Consider the following 22,929-nt stretch of genomic DNA (forward strand, 5'->3'; position numbering starts at 1 on the left):
ATACCAGACAGGAAGTGCTAGTTATGCAGAGATCTGCTTCTGCAGAAAAAATTAAGCAATGGTCTAAGGAGGGAACATTGGACGATGAGGGCTGTTGAGGGAATAAAGAGATGAGCAAGTGGAGACTGCCTACAGCCTATTTACAACCTATGATTCATATGGCACATGGGCCGGCACATGTTGGAGCCTCCTCGATCACAAAATTGCTCACGCAAGTTTGGGAGCATCCAGAAATTGCCGGCACAGCTAAAAAGATGGTGCAGTCTTGTCTGATTTGTCTTCAGCATAATCCTGGTAAAGGGACACAAACTCCTACAGGAGGGTTTGCTACGCCAACCGAACCTTTTGAAGTTTTGCAAATGGATTACATCCAGCTTGAGCGCTGTAATAACTTAAAGTATGTTTTGGTAGTGGTATGTGCCTTCAGTAAATGGATAGAGGCATACCCTACGAAGGACAATACAGCTCTCATTACAGCAAAGGTACTTTTGAAGGAATTCTTCCCTAGATTTGGTGTCTGTAAGCTTTTATGGAGTGATAACGGACCCCATTTTGTTGGCCAAGTTGTCGACTATGTCCTGAAGGGATTAGGAATTAAACACAAGTTCCACGCTGCTTTCCATTGACAATCAGCAGGGCTAGTGGAAAGGTATAATGCCACACTTAAATTGAAACTGGCAAAAATACTGGCTTCCACATCCTTGAATTGGCCAGACGCATTACCTGGCACTGTTGTCCATTAGATCAGTGCCACATTCGCGATCTGGTCTTACACCATATGAGGTGGTGTTTGGAAGGCCTATGGACATTTGGGGAATTCCTAAACCACGGCCCATACATGATGTACCATGTGTGTTGATGAGTGACTACCTATCACAATTGACTGACAGTTTGGTTTCTATTCATCAACAGGTTCGAGAAGCTCTTCCTGATAGGTCTGCAGGTGAAGGCCATGGACTTCGACCTGGAGACCAGGTGATGATCCGATCATTCCAGAGGTCGAGCAGCTTGGAACCGAGGTGGCGCGGCCCAGAGCAGGTGCTCCTTTCAACGGGAACTGCGGTCCGAGTGACGAACAGGAGGAACTGGGTGCACTCCACCCATTGCAAGAAAGTGCCGTCTACCTTGGTGGATCCTGCTGCCTTAATCGACCATCGGGACATCCTGGATACAGAGAAAGGCCAAGCCATATCACCTGACGAACTTGAGGGAGTCTTCCTGGACCACAGGATTCCTGGAGTATCCCGATACCAACTGAGACAACGGAGAGAGCCCGCATCGTCGAAATAGACTGGTTGAGCAACCGTCCTGGGTTAGTGAAACGGAATGCTGATGTGGCAAGGGGGGAGGATCAGTCTTGTATAGTGTAGCGACACCCGTCTTGACCCTCGGTGAAGAAACCAATGGCTGCCCAGGGATAAGAGCTCCAACGATTGTTTTCAACGACAAGCTGATCATGTCCACAATGAAATCAACTGTTGCTAAGAGAAAGATCATTTGTGCTATAGGGTTTGTTGTTGCTATGGTGGCTGTAGCAGTAATAACCTGGTTCGTTGAGAAAGTGGCTCCTGCTCGAGAGCTTTTGATCGCCACTACTCCAGTATCAGTTGAACACCACTACTTTACGCTTCCCTACCATGAGCAGAAGCATCGACAATCTTATTTAAAAAATACCTTTATCCAGATGTTGCATCATACTCATAATGCCACAAATATTACCAACTGTTGGGTGTGTGGAATGATACCTGCACATCAAAAGAAAGGAGGAACACCTTTTATTCCTCTTCCATTTTCTCATAATGGTTCTTGTCAAGCTTGGTATGCACTTTTGTTTGCATCTGGAAGACGCACAGTAGGCGGGCTTCTTTTTCGCCTTAATAAAGTATGCTACCAAGATAAAGATGGTTATCCTCAAGCCAAAGGGACCAAATGGGAATGGGAAGAGTATCAACCGGACAATATTTTAACACCATATGTCTTCACAAATATGAGAACTTTTACCAGTAATGAACAATTTGTGATTTCTGTTACTAGAGCTAAAGCAGATCTATGTGTAAGCAGTATTGGGAGAATTCCAGTGGGGAAAAGCAAATGTACTGTAATTCTGACTATTGAAGGTATAAATAATAGCAGTTTTATAGCCTCACATAATACCTATTTTGTCTGTGGTAGCCACGGATATTATCAACTACCTGCTGGGTGGTCAGGTGTGTGCTATGTGTCCTTTCTATTGCCCCCTGTGTTTCTGGCACCTGCATCATATCACCGGGACCTTAAATTATTTAACGATATCTCTAGAAATAGATACAAGAGGACAATAAGTACTGACGAAGTAGACCAAACTGATACCACTCTGCAACAATATGTCGATTTTAATTTAGGTTTGTTCTTCTTTGTGGGTGCTGCATTAAACAGTAGGAAAGTAAGACGATTAACTAGAGTTGTGGAAGCTGTTACCAATCAGACAGCTATGGCACTTGGGAACATTACGGAGGAGCTGCAAATTGCAAGGATTGTAGCTCTCCAGAACCAAAAGGTTCTAGATGTGGTTCTGGCTGATCGAGGTGGTGCATGTCGCATCATCGGTAGCAGCTGTTGCGTATTCATACCGGATCACTCACCTTCAGTATACGACGCAATATCAAAACTGCATAAGATTGCTGCAGAAATTCATCCAGAGACTGGTACTTGGACTTTTGCCGGATGGTTTTGGACTCTTGTTTCTGCTTGGGGCTGGAAGCTACTGACTATCCTGTGTGTAATGATTACGATACTTTTTACATGCTGTGTATGTATCCAATGTGGTCCAATGCTTTGCTCCATTTGCATCTCTGCCTGTATACCTGTCAAAAGGAATGTTGCAGAAACAGAAGCCCAACAAATGTTGAATAAAGAGGTGGCCGAAATAATGCTAATAGATGTACGGGATGCATATTTAGATTACCCCAGAGGAACAGATGTCTTCAGCTAATGCTAAAAGGGTCGTCTGTTGTAAATTGGCAGCGATTGGCTTAGCATTAGCGGAATCCATCTTGTATTTAGAGGCTATCTTGTCCTTTTGCGGAATCCATTTTGTATTTCTGACAGCCATTTTGTTTGCCATGTGCTCACCATGTGCTTTGTCCTCCCTCAGTGTTGACTGCTCTTGTAATCTGCCTAGAAACGAACTATATTTAGCATCTTCCACCTTTGCACATGCCCAGTGAGTTTTCAACTGTCCCTGCAGCTGTTAGTAGTATGTAACTGTCAGGATGTGTTTACTAGCATTGGCAAACTGTTAACTCCTCCTACTTGTCGACTGTGCATTTCGATATGACCTTATATGTACATAAAATCTTCTGCTGTACTTGTACCGCCCTCTTTCAAGCCCCTGTGTGGGTATAAAAGGACCATGCTCCTTCTGTTTGGTGTGCTACTTCATTCAATACCAAAGGGTGCTGTGTGAATGTAGTTCCACCTCATGAGGTTTATTAAACTTTGTATTTTCTATTCCAGTTTCTGTGCCAACTTCTTCCTATTGGTCTGAAGACTCTGTGCAGAGAAGGGCGAACCCCTTGCACTGGTAGGCCTAGCTGAGGTCCACTTCTACACGGTGTCTATCAATGTGCAAAAGCACAAAAGCACCTGTATTTGTCCAGCATTTAAAAATGTGTCAGTCCACAGGTTTTAAAGCATACTCTTCTTTCCCTGTTTTTCACAATTACTAAAAATAGCATACTGCTCCTGAACTGGCAGACATGATACACTGTCTCCTTTCTGAATTGAACACACTTTTAAAACACTCTGTTGTGCAGATTCAAAAGCACATTGCTGCATTTCTTTTTTTTAAATAGCGTCTTTCGATGTAGAGCAAGATTCATCATTCACTGACATGTCTGATTTATTCCTGCAACCAACGATTGCTAATTCTAACAGACTGGTCTGTTTATCTTCCTGCACGGTTACATTTTCTCGGTTCAAATTCATTTCTGGCTGAGGAACGTCCTCAAAAGAATTAATTAAAACCTCTTGTGAGACCTGCAGATTAACTGGCAACATCTTTAAGTTCACATTTTTCACAAATGAATCACCCTGGCTATCTGAACAGCCTGGCAAAACAAATGGCTTCGGAGCTTGGTACATGTTTAACTCTTTTTTCAAAGACTTGTTTTCAAACTGAACGTCAGCTAACTCTCTTTTCAGCTCACTGCATTCTTAATCCAAATATTCATATTTTTGATACATGCTAAGCAATACATTCAAAATGACACCACTATTTCTGTCTGAAATACCAAGTTGTATTCCCTCTTTAAGAGAGGCAATCTCCCTCTCATATAACTCAGTTGGCATCTAGGACTCTGCAACTGAAAACATAGGCGTTTTAGAGAGCATTTTTCCCTTTTAATTTTCTTTTTGTATCCTGACAAGTGACGCCAACATTTTTTTGCTTCACCTATCAGATAATACAGAATCTCCCTCACGGTGGCTCAACCCAACCAAGCAGGACACATTAACACAAAACAAACAACACCTTTAAAAAAAGGGTTTTGTTTTACAAAATGGAAAGACTATCTCTTTTAGAATAAGGCTTAGGGTTTTATTTTACACAATGCTCTCTAACAGAAAGGCTTTCCCAGATGCCAAATGCACAACATTAAAATACTCAAAGATATATATAAATATGTTTATATGCAAGCAATAATAACACACTTGGTAAATGTAACAGTTAAATGCATGAATAATACCATGAATAAACAAGCAGCAAATAATATGAGATAACACTCAAGAAAATATAATATGCTGGACGTCCTGCAAGAGATCAGAAAGATATATATACACTAGATAGATCAAATGATTACTTTGAATGTGCACCTCAACTCACTCACACATCACAAAGAAAGCACCTCAAATGATCAAAGTCACTGGCCACACATCACAATGACAATAATCAAAACTCAAGCACCTCAAATGATCAAAGCCACAGGCCTAACATCACAATGGCAATAATCAAAACTCAACACTTCACCTGGTGCAAACACTGTATCTTAGCCCACTCCTGACCGGGGGAGTTAAACATCCGGGGATAAGAGCCTCAGCAACCAGGGTCCCGAAGTAGACGCGTCCGTCCCTGTTCGGATTCCAAAATTCTGTTTCTAAGTCAACATCCCTCAGCTTTATAATCTCAAAACACACTAGAAGGTTCGAGAGAAACCTTCCCCCATGCCAGAGGAATCTTACCAGAACTGGCCAGCTTCCAAGCACGCATTCTAATGGCAGGAAGGAGTTCTTACATTCCCTCTCCAATCTTGCATGTTCCAACCTTTAGCTTGACGAAGCTCATGAAAGCCTTCCAGGGTACATTAAACAATCTCTCACAAAACAATCCTTGAACGGGATTAACCCAAACAAGTTGCAAGCGCTACTGTGCACGCAGACAAGCTGAAGTTCAGCAGAGTCAGAAAACAGGATGACATGAGGCCATGTCAAAGCCAATAGTAAGAACTTCATAATACTCATCAATGTACAACACAATGCACATTTGTGCACTACTGCTTATAGATTCACATACTTCATCTCTCAATGTACAACACCGAGCACCTTTGTGCATCACTGCTCACAACACTGCACTTCGAGACCAAAAAGTACATTTCACACCCTCTCCTGCTTTCATCCCACATATTCTGTTCTTGGCAAGGCTGTTCTACTCCGTGACAGTTCCCACTGAAAGACTGCATGATTACAAGAAAGAAACTTTTAAGAGAAACAAGGCATGTGCAGGTCATCATACATTCAGGCTAGGATAAAATAACACAACAAAGTCAATTAAAATAATGGTAGTCAAAGGTCATCACAGGGTGTCATAGCACAAGAGTGCCTCTAGCACTACATCTCCCCCACTGTACTCTGCACCACTGCACTCTGTGCCACTGCACTCTATGGCACTGCACTCTACTCTGCATCACTCTGCCCTACTGCTCTACACCAATGCACTCTATGCCACTGCTTTCTACCAGCGGTGTAACAAAACTTGAGAGGGCCCCACTGCAGGGGGCCCGACGCTCAGGATCAGTTCAGAGCTCTCATGCCAGGGACCTGCGAGTGCTGAAGGGGGCCCCCTGGTGCCTGGCCCCCCCCACACCGCAGGAGCTTTTATTATGCCACTGCTCTCCACACCACTCTACTCTGCAGCACTCCACTCTCTGCCACTGCACTTTACTCTTCACCACTCTACTCTGCACCGCTGCTCTCTACGCATCATACTCTATACCACTGCACTCTAGGCCTTTATAGTCTACTCTGCACCACTCTAATCTATGCCACTGCATTCTGCAATGCTGCAACACTCCACTCTACAATATTCCATTTTGCGATACGCCACTCTACGCCACTCATTGCCATACCACTCTTTGCCACTCCAAACTACTCCCCTCTATGCCACAAACTTTAACAAAACAGATGATGAATGGAATGCTGAACAAATCAAACATTCACCCCAGTCACAGATCTGGGTCAAATCCATTGTTTTTTTGCTGGCCATGCCATGCCAGTTAAGACCCAGCCTTATGCAAATCAGTCATAACCCTGTTTCCCATGGGAAGAGTCCAGCCCGAACTGCCAGGCCAGGTCCTCACTGGACCAGAATGAAGCAACCTGGGTCCGGTTTTGGGGTATCCCCCCTCATCAGCCAGGCTAGCTTGAATCCAGTGGCATAGCGAGCACAGGACCCACATCTGGGCATACTCTTCAAATTTTTAGAAATGCTGAACAGCAGGCAACCTGGCCGGGCCGGACTGGGAACCCAAAGCAGCCCTGGCAATTTTGTCGGACCAGTCCCCCGAGTTTGCAAGTGTTAAGCACTGCTGCTTTTGTTACTGGGGGCAGATATTGCAGCACTCCTGCATAACCGCCGCCCTGTAACAAAACCTCCCCCTACAGCTGTAAAACCGGCTCCCACCCTTTCAGCATCCTGTAGAAAGGCCCAATGCCTGCTACGGCCAGTCTGGCCTTGCACACTGGTGTACAACATGGCTAAAACACATTGGCAAAGCAAATAGCTTTTGCATAGGCAAGACCTATTGGCTTTGCCAGTGTTTGTTCTATTTAGGAGGTAAAGATGATGTTGGTCAAAATATAATACTTCAAAGACTCTATGGTTCCTACTTGAATCACCCCTCCCCAGCCCCCACACACAAACTTTCTCCTTGTGCTGGGCCTGCTGGTGCATAGTCCTGAAGCACTATATTTCTTTGGTTTTGAAATGGCACTGGGATTCAGCTGGGTCAATTAGCAACTCACCGATCGTCAGACAAGAACCCCAGTACCGGGCGTAAATATCTGCCATATCTGAAATCCGACTAGGTCTCTTACAAAGTAAGCACTGACTCGCAGAACTGACATACTTTCTAGTTAATCTCTGAACTGGCACACATCTTTAATTCCTGCAAATCATGCCAGCTGAATTATAGGAGCCGGAGTAAGCAATAGTTGTGAGAGAAAAACATCTTGGTCATATTTATCACAAAATTAAAATGTGCAGCAGACATTCTGGTTTTGCAGCACGACTCACCGGGGTGAAGCTTAAGGACACGGGGACCCTAGGGCCAGACCTGTTCCCCTGGCCATTTCGATTCACTGGCCGGGGGCGTTGTTGGGGAGTATGTCGTCTTCTCGGCAGATCGGCGGCATGGAAGCGGTGAGCATTAGGGTAATAGGCAGGGTACCACACCCCTGCCCTTGCCACTTTCGGTTTCTGCCGCACCTTATAGATCACAGCAGGTGTGGCAGGGCTCTGATGAGGACCTTGCTGTCTTAGGAGACATTAGGCAGTCATTGAAGCTGCTTTCAGAACAGAGAACCGGTGCTTCATCAGGTCAACTTGGTGCGGCCTCTTGCTCGCAGTCGCAGAGGTCATTTGAAGTTTTGCCCATTGGATTCACGCATCCAGTGTCACAACCACTGGTCCCCTGTTCCTAACCACTAGGTGTTATGGTGAGCCCGCAGGGCTTCCAAGAGGGCCACCATTCACTGGTTTGCCAATGGGTTCAGGCAGGGGGTCAGGGGCTCCTGCGATGACAAAGCCTGGGTGCTTTCCTCAGTGACGTCCTTATTGTCCCAGTTGTGGTTCCTATAATGGAACACAAGGAAGTGACGCCCTTACTGCTCCCTAGGCCCCCTCACCCACCTTTTTGTCAACCATCGCTGACCTACAGATACAGATGGACTTCATTGCGTGGGTGCGAGAGGGCAAGAGGGGTTGAGGGCTGATCTCACTGCTCGGAGTGAAGGCACAGGGGGCACTTCAGTTAACAAGGACACCACCGCAGCTGCACAAAGTAAAGTAACTGAGGGCGCCGCCAAGGACTCTGGCTCCGTTGGGAAGGTGTTGGGTGGGCAGGACACATTGCTCTCCATACCAGAGAAACTGGCATCGCATGTGCCCATGAATTTGAAGGACAATATATGAATGGGTGAATTTGTAGACAACTTTTTGCTGATTAGACCCAAGAAGCGGGAGGGCGAGGCAAAGGAGAAAGAGGGGAAGGATGGATCTTCAAAGAACAAGAAGACTAAGGGGCTAATTACGAGTGTGGCAGTCTTCCGACTGCTGCACTCGTGGGGACACAGCAGTTACGGACCACAATCTGCCAGATTACGACTTTCAAAGTCATAATGGCAGTGAATCGCCACCTGCGCCAGGGAACCGCTGTTTTCCTTGCTGCAGCCAGGGGGAGGCCCAATGTGACATGCTGAGTGGTACTGGTGCAGTTCCGCTGAGCATATTACGAGGTCCTCCACGCCTTCCCATTTCATGGCGGGCTCCCCGCCATGAAAAGGCTGGCAGTGGAGGAACAAAGGGCCCCCCGCCATGGGGATGCAGTCAGGGGTGTCCAACTTGTGCACCCCTTTCTGCTTGCACCCCCAGTTCCAGCACGGCATGGATGTTACCGCCCATGCCATGCTGGAACATTTTTGCCGTTCCCATTGTGGTGCCTGTTTTTCCTGGCACCGCCATGGGAATGGCAAAAAGACCGTCTGCCTGCACAAGAAAAACTCGTATTCAGGCTAGCGGTCTTTGCGCAACTTTGGCGCAGCCTTGCCGGCAGAGAGACAGCGCAACGGCGCCAAAGTCATAATCAGCCCCTAAGGTTGAGGAATCCATCACAAATTGGTTGTTTGGTGTCAATGTTTGTATGACCGTTATGCTTGAAAGGAAACCCATGGTAATCTCGACTATGATATTTTATGCCAATACGATCCTTAAAGCACATTACTTGTATGGTGGGACAGCCTGTTTGGATTATGATAGGAACTTCCAATGGGCTAAGGTGGAGGTCCCTGAGATAGGGTGGGACCAACTGAGGTTAATGTATGGCTGTAGAGCGTAAACAGCAAAACTCCCCTTAAACAGCAGTGGGTTGCAGGTGACATGAAGGGGTCTTGTAGGGCGTTCAACAGGAAATTGTGCACCCGACCAGCGAGGTCTAGTAAGTTTAAGCACATGTGTTCCTTTAGTGGACACTCCCCCCATCCTGAGTTTAAAAAAATCTAAAGAGAAGGGGAAGGCCCCAAGTCATGCAACTATTGAGAACTTGCCCACTCCGGTTGGAATTGAGGGGCTGCTCCCTTGGCTTAACTTGTATTCTAACAAGAAGGTGGCTCAGTTATTATATCAGGGTTTCACATGTGGCTTCGCATAATGGCCTAGGGGGTTTTGCCTGTTCCGTATTGCTGAAATCTGTTGTCTGTGCATGAACACCTAGGGGTTGTGGCCTAGAAGTTGGAGAAGGAGGGCTCGTTGGGTAGGATCCTTTCCCTCTGCCCCCATTCTCTGATTTTGTCTGCTCCCAGCTGGGCATGGCCCTTGTTAGAATCCGGGTTCTCTGGTTGACACAGGTAGGCACTTGTGTCAGGCAGGGGACCTTTCCTCTAGTCAGGGTAAGGGGGTACACTCTAACAATAACCCCTGCTCACTGTCTAGGTAGCTTGGCGCGAGCAGACAAGGCGTTATCTCAGGCGTAATGGTTAAGCATTGGTGACCAAATACAATAACTTAATGACACCCCCACAAATTGACTCCACACTGGGTGTATCAAAAATATACTTCTTTTATAGAATCAGATTTATCACAAGACCCAATAACGTTTACACGGGCCCACAATACTATTTAGTAAAAAAGTTCTTGGCTTAGCGTAGTTCTACAAAGTCTGTGCGCTTTGTTCCGGGCCGTACTCTCAGTACGCGGTAGACTCTGCGGGGGAACGGGTCTCTTACGCACTGTAGGTGCTCCAAGAGTGAACGTACACCCTACGGTGCGATCGGGCACAGTACCTTTATCTTTGTTGAAGTCGACACGAAGGCTGCGGGTCGCAGTCCTTCCGTTACGGTGCGAGCTACGGCTCGTAGGGGCCAGATAGTCGCGTTGCTCAGGCCGGACGATACCTTCCTTTGCGGTGCGAGCTACGGCTCGTAGAGGGGCCTCAGTCACTTTGTTCGGGCCGGACAGCGGGTCCAAGCTTCAGAGGGGTACGCTTCAATCGGGGAGCGCACACAGCAGTTCTCTTCAAGATTACAGGGAAAACGGTCCGTTTTCCAGCGCTCTCTCACGGCGGTGAAGTCCACTGGTCCTGGGACTTCATTCAGGGGGCAAGCTCACTCACAAGCCCTTGGAGATCTTTAGCACAAGTCAAATAAAAGTTCCTTTGGTCTTTTCCTCTTCTTCAGCAGCAAGGCAACCACTGCAGGCCAATCCCCCAGGTCAGGGACAGTACTCCTCCATGCAGCTTTCCCGGATCCTCCTCGTCGGACAGAGGTTTCTTCTTGGCAGGACAGGATCTAATTTCTTAGGAGCAGGGCTCCTACATTTATACCACAAATCCTTTGTTCTCCCAGGCCAGGGGGGGGGGGCCTTGCCTAGTTCAGTCCAGTTCTGGAGCACTTTGTTAATGCGATGCAGGCTTCTTCTTTCAGGGTGCAGGGCAGAGCCATCAGACTCTCCACAGGGGGCGGAGACGGTATTGTGGTGGCAGAGCACAGCCCTATTCAGAGTCCAGGTGTACTCCTTCCACCCATCTATAGGTCAATCTTTCTATTCACCACCAGGCTACCTAGCCCTGCTCATCTGGGTTTCCCCAGCCCTGTCACTCACACAAGCCGGACAGCAGATACACATCACGCAGAGGCGGGCTGAAATGGTTAGGCAAGCAAATGCCAACTTTCTAAAAGTGGCATTTGCAAACGCAGAATATTAAAATAAACCTTACTAAAAGATGTACCTTATTATTCTGAGTTCAGGCATACTAAACTCGATTTTCTACCATGTTCCCTGGGCCTGTTAGGATCATAGGATGTAACAACCTTAACAGCCCATTCTGGCCTATGAGAACAGGTAGCCTTACAATAGTGAAAAACGAAAATGGCTGTAATTCAGTATTAGGACATGCCACACACATCAGGGCGTGTCCTACCTTATGCTACAATGCACCCTGCCCTTGGGCCTACCATAGGGGTGACTAACATGAAGTTAAGGGAAGGGTTAGGGACTGGCAAGTGGGTGCACTTGCCAGCCAGCATGTCAGTACCAGACTGCACACAGGTTCTGCAATGGCAGACCTAGACACATTTTACCAGGCCGCTACTGTGGGTGGCACAACCAGTGCTGCAAGCCCACCAGCGGCATTTGTATTTACAAGCCCTGGGCACTCCTGGTGCACTTTACTGGGGTCTGACAGTAAACCAAATAAGCCAATCATGGAATCCAATCAACATATACATTTTACCTAGGGAGCACTTGCACTGTGGCACTGGTTGGCAGTGGCACAGTGCTCTGAGTGGCCAACACCATAAAAACACATGAGGCACAGCGCCGCCCCCCTGCTCCTATTGGTTTCTCCCTCCCGCCTCCCAGCTGACCCCTCCTCCCCTCCCTCCCTCTCATGGCGACCGCTGCGCGGCGGAGTCAGTGACCCTTGACCCGGGTAGGTCACTTCCCCACCGCTGCAGCTCCGCCTGCCTGCCCGCCTTGACGACTGCTCCTCCCCCTGGTCAGCGCTCTGCTCGATCGACGACTCCTTGTGCCTCATTTTTGCTTCTGTACCCTGCGTGCCTGAGTGCCTGCCCCCTTTTCTTTATTTTGTACCCCGTGTGTCTGAGTGCCTGCCCGCCCTCTTTCGTGCTTCTGTACCCCGTGTGCCCGTTCAGCCAGTGGTCACATCCCCTGGTTCCTTTGCTCCGTTTTCGGCCGCTGCCTCCCGTGCGGCCCCGCCCCCCTGCTCCTATTGGTTTCTCCCTCCCGCCTCCCAGCTGACCCCTCCTCCCTCCCTCTTATGGCGACCGCAGCGCGGCCGCGCAGCGGCCGTGCGCAGCGGGTGCGCCGCTGGCGCGCCGAAGGCGCACCGAAGACAAGCCCGTCTGCGCCTGTCCGCGCCTGGACTGCGCCCAGCGCCAGGACCCCTGTTCCTCGCCACACCCAGCCAAGCTGACAGAGATACGCCGCCGCCACCCTCCACGCACTCAACACTGACCGACAGCCATCATGCTTCCAAGCCTCTCCGATACGCACCCACGGAGCATTCACCTGCCACACCTGCAAGTTCACCTGCACCCCACCCGCCAAGCCAGACTCCAGCACCAATTACCTCAAGTGCATCCTGCTCAACACCCGCTCCGTCCACAGGCACGCCATCGAACTCTGGAACCTTCTCGACACAACCTCACCAGACATCGCCTTCCTCACAGAAACATGGATGAACACCTCCTCAGCCCCTGACATCGCCTTAGCCATCCCGGATGGCTACAAGATCGCCCGGAAGGACCGCGTCAACCAAACCGGAGGAGGCATCGCCATCATCCACAGGAACACCATCCGGGTCATGACCAACACCGAAGACACCCTCACCGGCGCGGAACACCTTCACTTCCAGATACACACCGACCCCAAGACCACCCTCAGAGGCACCCTCGTCTACAGACCCCCGGGACCGGGCGCCCAATTCAGCGAAGCTTTCGCAGACTTCATCAGCCCGCACGCCCTCACCTCGTCAGACTACATCCTCCTAGGAGACCTCAACTTCCACCTGGAAAACAACAATGACAGCAACACCGCCACCCTGCTGGACAACCTCGCCAACCTCGGACTTAAGCAACTGGTGAACACCCTGACCCACTACGCCGGCCACACGCTCGACCCCATCTTCTCCTCCAGCAAGCACATCTCCTTCAGCCACTCCACCGGACTACACTGGACGGACCACAGCTGCGTCCATTTCAACTTCATGAGAACCACCACACACCACTACCCTCAACAGGTTCCCCCGCAGAAGCTGGAGCAAGATCACCGCCAACCAGCTCACCACCTCCCTCAACCAGAACCCCCCCCACCATCACGAAGGACTCCAATGAAGCAGCCCGCAACTTCACACAATGGCTCACCAACTGCGCCGACGACCTCGCACCACTGAAGAACCCCCCTAGCAGACACGGCAGCAAGAAAGCCCCCTGGTTCACCAACGACCTCAAACTCTCCAAGAAAACCTGCCGCACCCTCGAGAAAGCCTGGCGCCACGACCAAACAACAGAAAACATGACGGCCCTCAAGAACGCCACCCGCAAACACCACCAACTGATCCGCATCACCAAAAGGACAACATTCAAAGAAAGACTGGACAACAACTCCCACAACAGCAAGGAACTCTTCAGCATCATCAAAGAGCTCTCCAGTCCCAGCGCCTGCAACAACGACATCACACCCTCGCAGGACCTCTGCGACTCACTCGCCTCGTTCTTCTACCGCAAGATTGCCGACATACACAACAGCTTGGGAACACATACCGCGCACCCTACCACTGACCCGGCGCCCCCTACCACCACCTTCCACACCTGAACGTCGGTCAGCACCGAAGACACCACCCGCACGATGAACACCATCCATTCCGGCTCCCCTACCGACCCCTGCCCACACCACATCTTCAACAGAGCCGACTCCGTCATCGCACCCCAACTCCGGGACATCATCAACAACTCCTTTGTATCCGCCACCTTCCCAGAGAGCTGGAAACACGCCGAGCCCAGCGCCCTCCTGAAGAAACCCACCGCAGACCCCACGGACCTCAAGAACTTCCGACCCATCTCGCTCCTCCCATTTCCGGCCAAAGTCATCGAGAAGATCGTGAACAAGCAGCTCTCCACCTTCCTCGAGACTAACAGATCCCTCGACCCCTCGCAGTCCAGCTTCCGAGCTAACCATAGCACCGAGACCGCCCTCATCGCAGCCACCGATGACATCAGGTCCCTGCTAGACAACGGGAAACAGCCGCCCTCATCCTCCTGGACCTCTCGGCAGCCTTCGACACCGTATGTCACCGCACCCTGATACAGCGCCTCAGCAACATAGGAATCCAAGGAAAGGCCTTGGGGTGGATCACCTCGTTCCTCGCCGGCAGAACACAGAGAGTCCGTCTCCCCTGTTCCGGTCCTCGGCCACCGATGTCATCTGCGGTGTCCCGCAAGGATCTTCGCTCAGCCCCACCCTCTTCAACATCTACATGAGCCCCCTCGCAGCCATCGCACGCCAACACAGCCTTAACATCATCTCCTACGCCGACGACACCCAGCTAATCCTCTCCCTCACCAACGACCCCGCCACCGCCAGAGCCAACCTCCAGGAAGGAATGAAAGACGTCGCGGAATGGATGAAGCTCAGCCGGCTGAAACTGAACTCCGATAAGATGGAAGTCCTCATCCTGGAAACCTCCCCCTCTGCCTGGGACGACTCCTGGTGGCCCCCCGCCCAGGGCACCGCCCCAAAGCCTACGGACCATGCACGCAACCTGGGCTTCATCCTGGACTCTTCGCTCTCAATGACCAAGCAAGTCAACGCCATCTCATCATCCTGCTTCAACACCCTGCGCACCCTCCGAAAGATCTTCTGGTGGATCCCCACAGACACCAGGAAGACGGTCACCCAGGCCCTCGTCACCAGCCGTCTGGACTACGGCAACACCCTCTACGCTGGAACCACAGCCAAACTACAGAAGCGACTCCAGCGCATTCAGAACGCCTCTGCACGACTTATCCTGGACACCCCCTCTTCAGCCACATCTCCCCCCAGCTGAGAGACCTGCATTGGCTCCCCATCAGCAAGAGGATCATGTTCAGGCTCCTCACCCACGCACACAAAGCTCTCCACGACATGGGCCCCGCATACCTCAACAACCGACTAACATTCTACACGCCCATCCGCCAGCTCCGCTCCACCAGCCTCGCCCTCGCCACCGTCCTACGCATCCACAAGACCACCGCCGGAGGAAGATCCTTCTGCTACATGGCGGCTAAGACTTGGAATTCCCTCCCCACCCACCTACGTCTGACTCAGAATCATCTCTCCTTCAGGAAACAGCTCAAGACCTGGCTCTTCGAGCAGTAGCGCCCCCGACACCCCCCCCCCCCCCCCCAGCGCCTTGAGACCCTCCGGGTGAGTAGCGCGCTCTATAAATCCTTTGATTTGATTGATTGATTGACAAAAAGTGGAAGGGAGACTCACGCCAAGGTGCCAGGTCTAACAGCCCTGAAAAAAGATCCTGGTCAGGCTGATTCACAACCTCTCGGCTCCCAAGGGCTTTTCTGTCAACAACGCGATCAACCCTTTTGTGTTCGGTGACTTACTCATCTTTTGACGTGGCATTGGCTAAGTTGCACAAGTTGGGCCCTGGAGAATAGCCGGCGAAGAAAGATATTGAGTCAGCATTTAGGCTTCTGCTGGTTCGTCCTGATGATTATCATTTGGTTGGTTTTAAATTTGATTGTCAATATTTCTATGACAAATGTATGCCCATGGGTTGTGCATTCTCTTGTAATTACTTTGAATAGTTCAGCTCAATGTTGCAGTGGTTGTTCAACTACAAAACTGGCTGAACGGACATCATACATTACCTTGACGATTTCATTGTCATGGGTCAGCGGGCTTCAGGGGCCTGCAATTGGGCCCTGAAGGAATTGATTTCTTTGTTCTGAGACTTGGGGGTCTTGCTTGCTCCTGACAAGACTGTTGGCCTGGCTACCTATCCTTCTTGGGTATCGAGATTGATACCATTGTGGGCAAATGCAGGCTTCTTTGCAACAAGGTTCAGACCTTCACCCAGGCGATCGATTCCACTCTCTTTAGCAGGAAAGTGACGTTACATCAGCTTCAGGTTCTCAGGGGCCAACTCAGTTTCGCTCTCCGCATTATTCCTATGGACCTCCCCTGCCCCATTTCCAGATACACAGCTAGGGCATTGGCTGGTCTCACACAGAGGCATCATCACACTAGACTTCATGCAGAGGTGAAGGACGATCTAAGGATTTGGCAGGAATTTCTCCATCAATTTAATGGGTCGGTGGTTTGGCCATCCCCACTGTTAACTAGCGAGACCTTGGGTCTGTTTACTGACAAAGCTGGCATTACCAGTGGTGCAGAGGGGACTGGCCAGCTGCGTGGCATGACAGCGACTAGGGATGTGGCCTTTTTGGAACTCTTCCCCATTGTAGTGGCAGTGACCATTTGGTCTGATCTTTTCCAGGACAGGACTGTGTTTTTTTAGTCAGACAATATGTTGGTTGCTGAGGCTATTAACAGGCAGGGTGCTTCCTGTAGACAGGTCTTGAGGCTCCTGAAGCATCTTGTTTTACTGTTCTTGAAGCTGAATGTTGTCTTTAAGGCTAAGCACATCCATAGAGTTCATAATCTGGCAGCTGATGCTTTATCTTGCTCCAAGTTGCAGGAATTCCGGGAGTTTCACCCACGAGCAGCGGATCGAATTACAGAATTCCCGACATCTCTTTGGAAGATTGGAGCCCTGCCTTATCGCATTTAGTGGCAGCTTCCTTAAGTGGGATCACACGTAGGGCGTACCCGAAATACTTTAAGACCCACATGGCCTTCTTGCAAAGACAGGGGGTGACCGACCTTTTTTCGCCCATGCCCGTATGCGTCTTACTGGAAGAGTTGAGGTTGCAGGGCAGACCAGTCTCTTACGCAAAATCCCATTTGGCAGCCATAGGCTTCTTTGTCAAGCTAAGGGGCATGCATGACGTGGGCAGTTGCTTCCTGGCGAGGAAGGCCTTAGTGGGATGGACCATGCTTGAGGGCACAGTCAAGGATGGCAGGAGCCGCTGGATGCCCAGGTCTTGGGGGCTATGCTTGCCAATCTCCATCTAGTCTGTAGTTCCCTTTAATGAGGTAGCCTTTTTTCGATGGCATTCTCAGTAGCCTTTTATTGAGCTTTTAGAGTGGACGAGTTAGTCAGGACCTTAAAACCAATGGTGGAACTTAAGGCAGCCCAGGGATCTGCGATTTTCCCAGTTACTCTCATGAGGGCATACATTTCAGTGTGGCTGGATGTGCAACCCCCTGCCCTGTTTGTCCATGCTAATGGAGAGTGCCTGTTCTCAGCTGTAGTGTGCAGCTCCCGGCTCCCTTGGCAGCCTTGGATTGACCCGCCGAATTACTCATCACACTCCTTCAGGATTAAAGCAGCTACTTTTGCTGCAAGGGCATAGTTCTGTTCGAATGAAGTGAAGCAGATTGTCCGGTGGTGATCATCGTGTTTTAAGCGCTACATATCCCCTGAGTTGCTCTGATTACCTGTTTTTGCACCTTATTTGCTGTATTATGCCGCTTTCTTACTCTGATTTCTCTCATTTGATAGTATGCCTTCCATAGTGGTATGGGTGCTGGGCCACTCCTTTGTGTGGCGGGCCACTTGCCATTTGCAGCAGCATCGTAGGCCGAGACCTGTGAGTTTGGATGATGTCATCTTCTGATGGTGTGGAGTTGGCGGCCTCCGCATTCCTCAGTTTTGCCAGCTGGTGGAATAGACAAGGGTTCACGTGGGACTGCAGTTCCCAGACCTGATCATTCTACACGTTGGCGGTAATGATGTGGTTAAGCTGAGCCATAGGGCTGTCAGGGAGGCCCTGTTAGGTGAGTTTGTCTGGTTGAGTAAGACCTTCCACGGGGTAAAGATAGCTTGCTCACACATGATTCCACCGCACAGTTGGGGTCCTGACGTTAGATCAAGGGCTCTGAATGTATCAGTCAGGAACCTCAACACTGAGATGGCCAAGCTATGCCCAGGGCGGGGTCAGCTGTGGAACATGCCACACAAGTTGCTCAGGGAGACCAGATGTTTCACAGAGATGGGGTTCACTTGTGGGACTTGAGCACTGACTTATGTACTGATGAAATCTGAGTTTTTACTCGGAGAACCCCAATATCACTGTATAACAGCGAGGGAAGTCACCCAACACACTTCCTAGGGCAGCACCGAGGGTGGAGACAACAAGCTGAATCCTGAATCAGAATGTTCACACCGGCTTTTGGCTAGGAGGCCAGTTAGTCAGCTTAGGGCATGGGGCTTCCTCCCCTGGTCACCCTCTTGATCGGAAACAGCTTGATGTTGGAGGGGCGTTCCCCTTGGGTTGTGGACAAGGATCAGAGGACTGGGGACCATCCCTTGTGGACACAGGTGGAGTTGATAGAGATCAGGGTGTGTATAATATTCCCACTACCACGGATAGAGTAATCTCACAGTTACACGCACATGCATACATCATACGCTAGGGCCCATTTCACTACACTAACATACGCTCAAATACTCTACCAGCAATAAACCTGTGGAAAGAAAACTCCTAATCACCCTGCATCTATATCGAGGTCGATAAGACCTGGTTTTTGTGACTGTCCTTAAACATAATCTATACAACATATACAGCAATGATCAAAAATGTAAACCCAATAATTGACAAGAAAGAATATCCAACACCATGTTTAAAATTATATTGCTTTATCTAAAATTAGTCAAAAGAAATCAATCAGAGTAAATCATTTTCTCATAGTTACCTATTCTAGCTAAATGTCAGAACGGGTCAGGACAAGTCTCTCGGTAAATGTCTCTCAAGACGAAGTCCCTTCAGCATCGATCCTCAGCAACGCAGATTCGGTACGCGGCAAAGGCAAAATGGCAAGTGGCAAAAAACCCTCTCTAGGCTAACATTTCTTATAGTGTCTAAAACAATGGAAAGATACATTGGAAACATAGAAAAAGTTGTAATGTCCGCCGGACCTGCTGAGCAGAGCGAGAAGGAAAAGATGTAACATCGCTACATTTGAGAATCTCCGCTCAGGAAAAGTTCACAAAATAAAGACTACGGAACAGGAACCAAGAAATAAAAAATGTATCTTGTTAGTACTACTTCTCCTCGGCAATTGAGCCACAGTTCAGAGTTTTTCTCTAAGGCTCCTTTGTTTCCCAAGGCTGCCAAGGACATTTTCATTTCACTTGGAGATCTCCCAAAACTGCTGCTGTCCTCATGGAAAGTTTTCAAACAAGCAAGCAAGGACCATGGTCAGTTAGCTTCAGGACCATTTCCAGCAGGGGTCTCCCTCGTCACAGTTTTCATATTATAAATCACAGCCAGGCTCACAAATCGGCCATCTTTTCTAGGCCATCATAGGCCTCAATAGACCATCTTAATTAAAGAGACAAAAACAATCGTTACTACAGCATAGTGATTAAACAGTGTTAACCCCACTAATACCCTTATGTGTATGTATTTATCTAGCTCTTGCAACATAGAAAAGCATTAATTCGGAAAGCGTTTTGTGCTCAAAAATAAACAGCACATAGCAACGTTTAAACATGAAAACACGCACATTATAATTAATCAGCACGTTTATGCGTACCCTCGTGTAACTCTCTCTCTTGTTAAGACAAACGGATTGATTAATATAAACACACTTGCACAAGACAAATAATTAATTATTAATTATTAATTATTAATAAATTAGTACAACGAATAGACATGCCAGAGCTTCAAAAGCCACTGAATTTTCAAACTGAAAACTCCGCTCCAGCAATCCCCCCTTTGGTGATTTTATCACCAAATAAACCCAAAAAAAAAATTAGTGAAAATTTAGTCCCATTTTAGGAGAAATCGGAAATGTCTTTTTCTCCTCATATATCATTACACACCAGTCACTCTTTCATCATCCCTCTTTGTCTCTAAATAAACACTCTCCCTCAATTCTTCTAATTCAATTTCTTGCGGTTCTCTTTTCAACCTCTTGTTTTTCTTTTCTTTATCCAATTTCTTTTTCCCTCCCCTGTTTTTACAACACACACACACTAATCTCAGTATCAATAAAGCAACAATTATACAAGTTAAAGGGAACAATATTCTACCTATAATAGTACTACCTATTTTTGCAATAAAATCTTTAACAGCTATCATTTTATTAGCTATTTTAGTCCATAAACTCTCAGCTTCAAATGGTACTAATTCTTCATGCAAATCAGTAATATTTTTGATATAGACCTTCAGGTCTTTACTTTCGTCTGGAATGTAAGTGCAACAATGTTGAACTTTCAGCATTCCACAGACTCCACCCTCCTTGGCCAATAGAATATCAAGGGCAAGTCGATTCTGCATAGACATGGCACGTACGGCACTTAATTCCGTATTCACCAAAAGAAACCCTCCTGCGGTATTTGTCGATAAGCGATCAACCACTGTGGACAGTTTCCGAATTCCATAAGCATTTAAAGAAATTCCCACTGCTGGAATCAAAACCCCAAAAATGTCACCTACAATTTCAGACCAAGTTTCTCTCTTAAAACGCATTAGTAAGTTAATATCTTCTACATCTCTTATCTTATCTATATGAAAAATTTTCGGAAAAACCAGGCCCACATAACACGTGCCATACCAATGGTCAGACAACTTGTAATAAGCCTTGTTCCCACAAACATAGTACACTCCTGGAAAAATTGTATCTTCTCCACCTCTGAAACCCCAACCTGTTGCAATGAAGTATGTATCATGGCACTCACTAGTCCCGACAAAATATGTATCATATTGGGATTTCCTTCTCGTAATGCAAAGTTTACCCTTTCGCGACGCATCTAGAGCTAAAGTTGGACTAGCCCCATTTTTCAACTCTTTTCCCATCTCAATGTCCCAAATTGTCTCACTCACTTTATATTTTCCCGCTTTCTCATGCATGTTCAATCTCCTTTCCTCTACCATATCCAGGAAAGCTTTCTCTTCTCCTTTCAGACTGCAAGTTAAATTATTCTTAAAAATGTAATCTAATGTTAATCCTTTTTCTTCAATAAAAATCTCACCAAAAGTGTTAGCTTCTTTAGCTGGATTCAGCTCTTTGTTCATTGGCAAATGTCCAAAAATACTATCTCTGTTAGACATCTTATAATCTACTTTCCCTAACAAATAAAAAACACTACTTAAAATACTACAAGAAATACCATATGTAGCTGGTAAATGGTGATAAGTAACACCCTCTGAAACGGATGCAGGTAATTGCATACAAACGTAGCAATCCCTCACTTCCATTGTTTTCACATATTCATATAACAATTTTGAAAAAACATTACTAGAAAAATTATTAATTGACCTATCTTTATGTATGTAAGTATTACTTATTCTAATCGGAACTATTTTTTGTGAATTCTTCTCTATATTTGTCATATTTTCTGTATGCATCTCAAATTCAACTTTAAAAGTAACTAACAAAATTAAAACACCCCATAGAAGAATTAATAATCCAGTACAGCAGCAGCACATCCTACACCACCTCTTAAAGAAGGCACATCTATTCTGATTATTCTCTATGTTAGCCATTTTACTATTTTGCTTTAACCTCTACTACTCCACTACTGAAATAGGAACTTTCAAATTTTTCAACGATTGTTTCAAACTCTTTTCTCCTCCAGTTTCTCCAAAAGAATCTTCTCGTTCACTCAATCCAAGTGAATCTTTCTTTTATTCAGTTTGGATACTTGTCATTCTTCACTTCAATTTCTTCAACATCAAATTGTATTAGATCTCCAACATCAAAATCCTCAGTATCTGACTCTTCTCCAATATCAGTCAAGAGTACTCTCAGGATTTCACCAGTATCTTCCTCAACCACTTCTCTCAAGATCTCTTCCGGATTATCTCGAGTCACTGTTTCTTCTTTTCCTTCTTCAGACAGTGCCACATAAGACCATTCCGGTGATCTGTACTTTTGGTTGGGTCTTCTTACTCTTTTTATTTCTACTGGTTCTTTTGATTCCTTTGATTCTTCTCCTTCAGCTTTTGAACTTTGACTCGATACTTCATTCACTTGTTCAGCTTTCGATGTGTTTGCTCTTATTATTCTGTATCTCAGCCTCTTAACTCTGTTGTTAGGCCAACGATCTCCTTTTATCACCTTTTTTGGCTTTATTTCTTTATTGCTTCTTTCTCCAATCCAAGTTCTCTTTCTCAGAACTCGACCCTCTGTTTGTTCATTCTCATCATCCAATTCTGTCTCAAGTGCCTTCTGTTTTCGTTTTATAGCAGTTTTCTTTTTCTCCACAGATTTCTTCACCACTATTTGAGACTTCCCTACTCCTGTCCCTCCTCGGGTCTCCGACACGCAATCTTCTTGCTGTCTACTTTTCCCTTCACCTAGCTCGTCATGAATGTTCCCTACACCTCCTCGGGGGTCTTCCGCAATCTGTCCCTCTCTATCTTCTTCTGACCCTGCTTCTTTAAGTATAATCTCAAGTGGTTCTTCAATCTCCTCCTCTTCTGATTCAGGAGTAGTCTCTGTGTGATTTCTCTTTTCTTTTCTTTTTCCTTCACTGCTATTTGAAATTTCAGGCTCTCTTACAGAATCTGATCTTCTCTCTGATACTCGCAGTGATTCATTTGAAGCTTTTTCTGCTTCTTTCCTCATTGATTCTGTATCTTCATCATCACTGGAATCTGACTCTTCAAAATACTCTTTACCAGTCCCTTCTTTTGGGTTTGGAACTCTCAGAGTATGACTTGCATGTACCCAGTGCTTCACTCCAGCACACTTTACTGCAGTCGTCGTAGTCAGAATAACTTGTCTCGGCCTTCCCCACCTTGGAATCAAGCAATTTC

The sequence above is a fragment of the Triturus cristatus genome, chromosome 2_2 (assembly GCF_964204655.1).
Source record: "Triturus cristatus chromosome 2_2, aTriCri1.1, whole genome shotgun sequence".
Taxonomy (NCBI): Eukaryota; Metazoa; Chordata; class Amphibia; order Caudata; family Salamandridae; genus Triturus; species Triturus cristatus.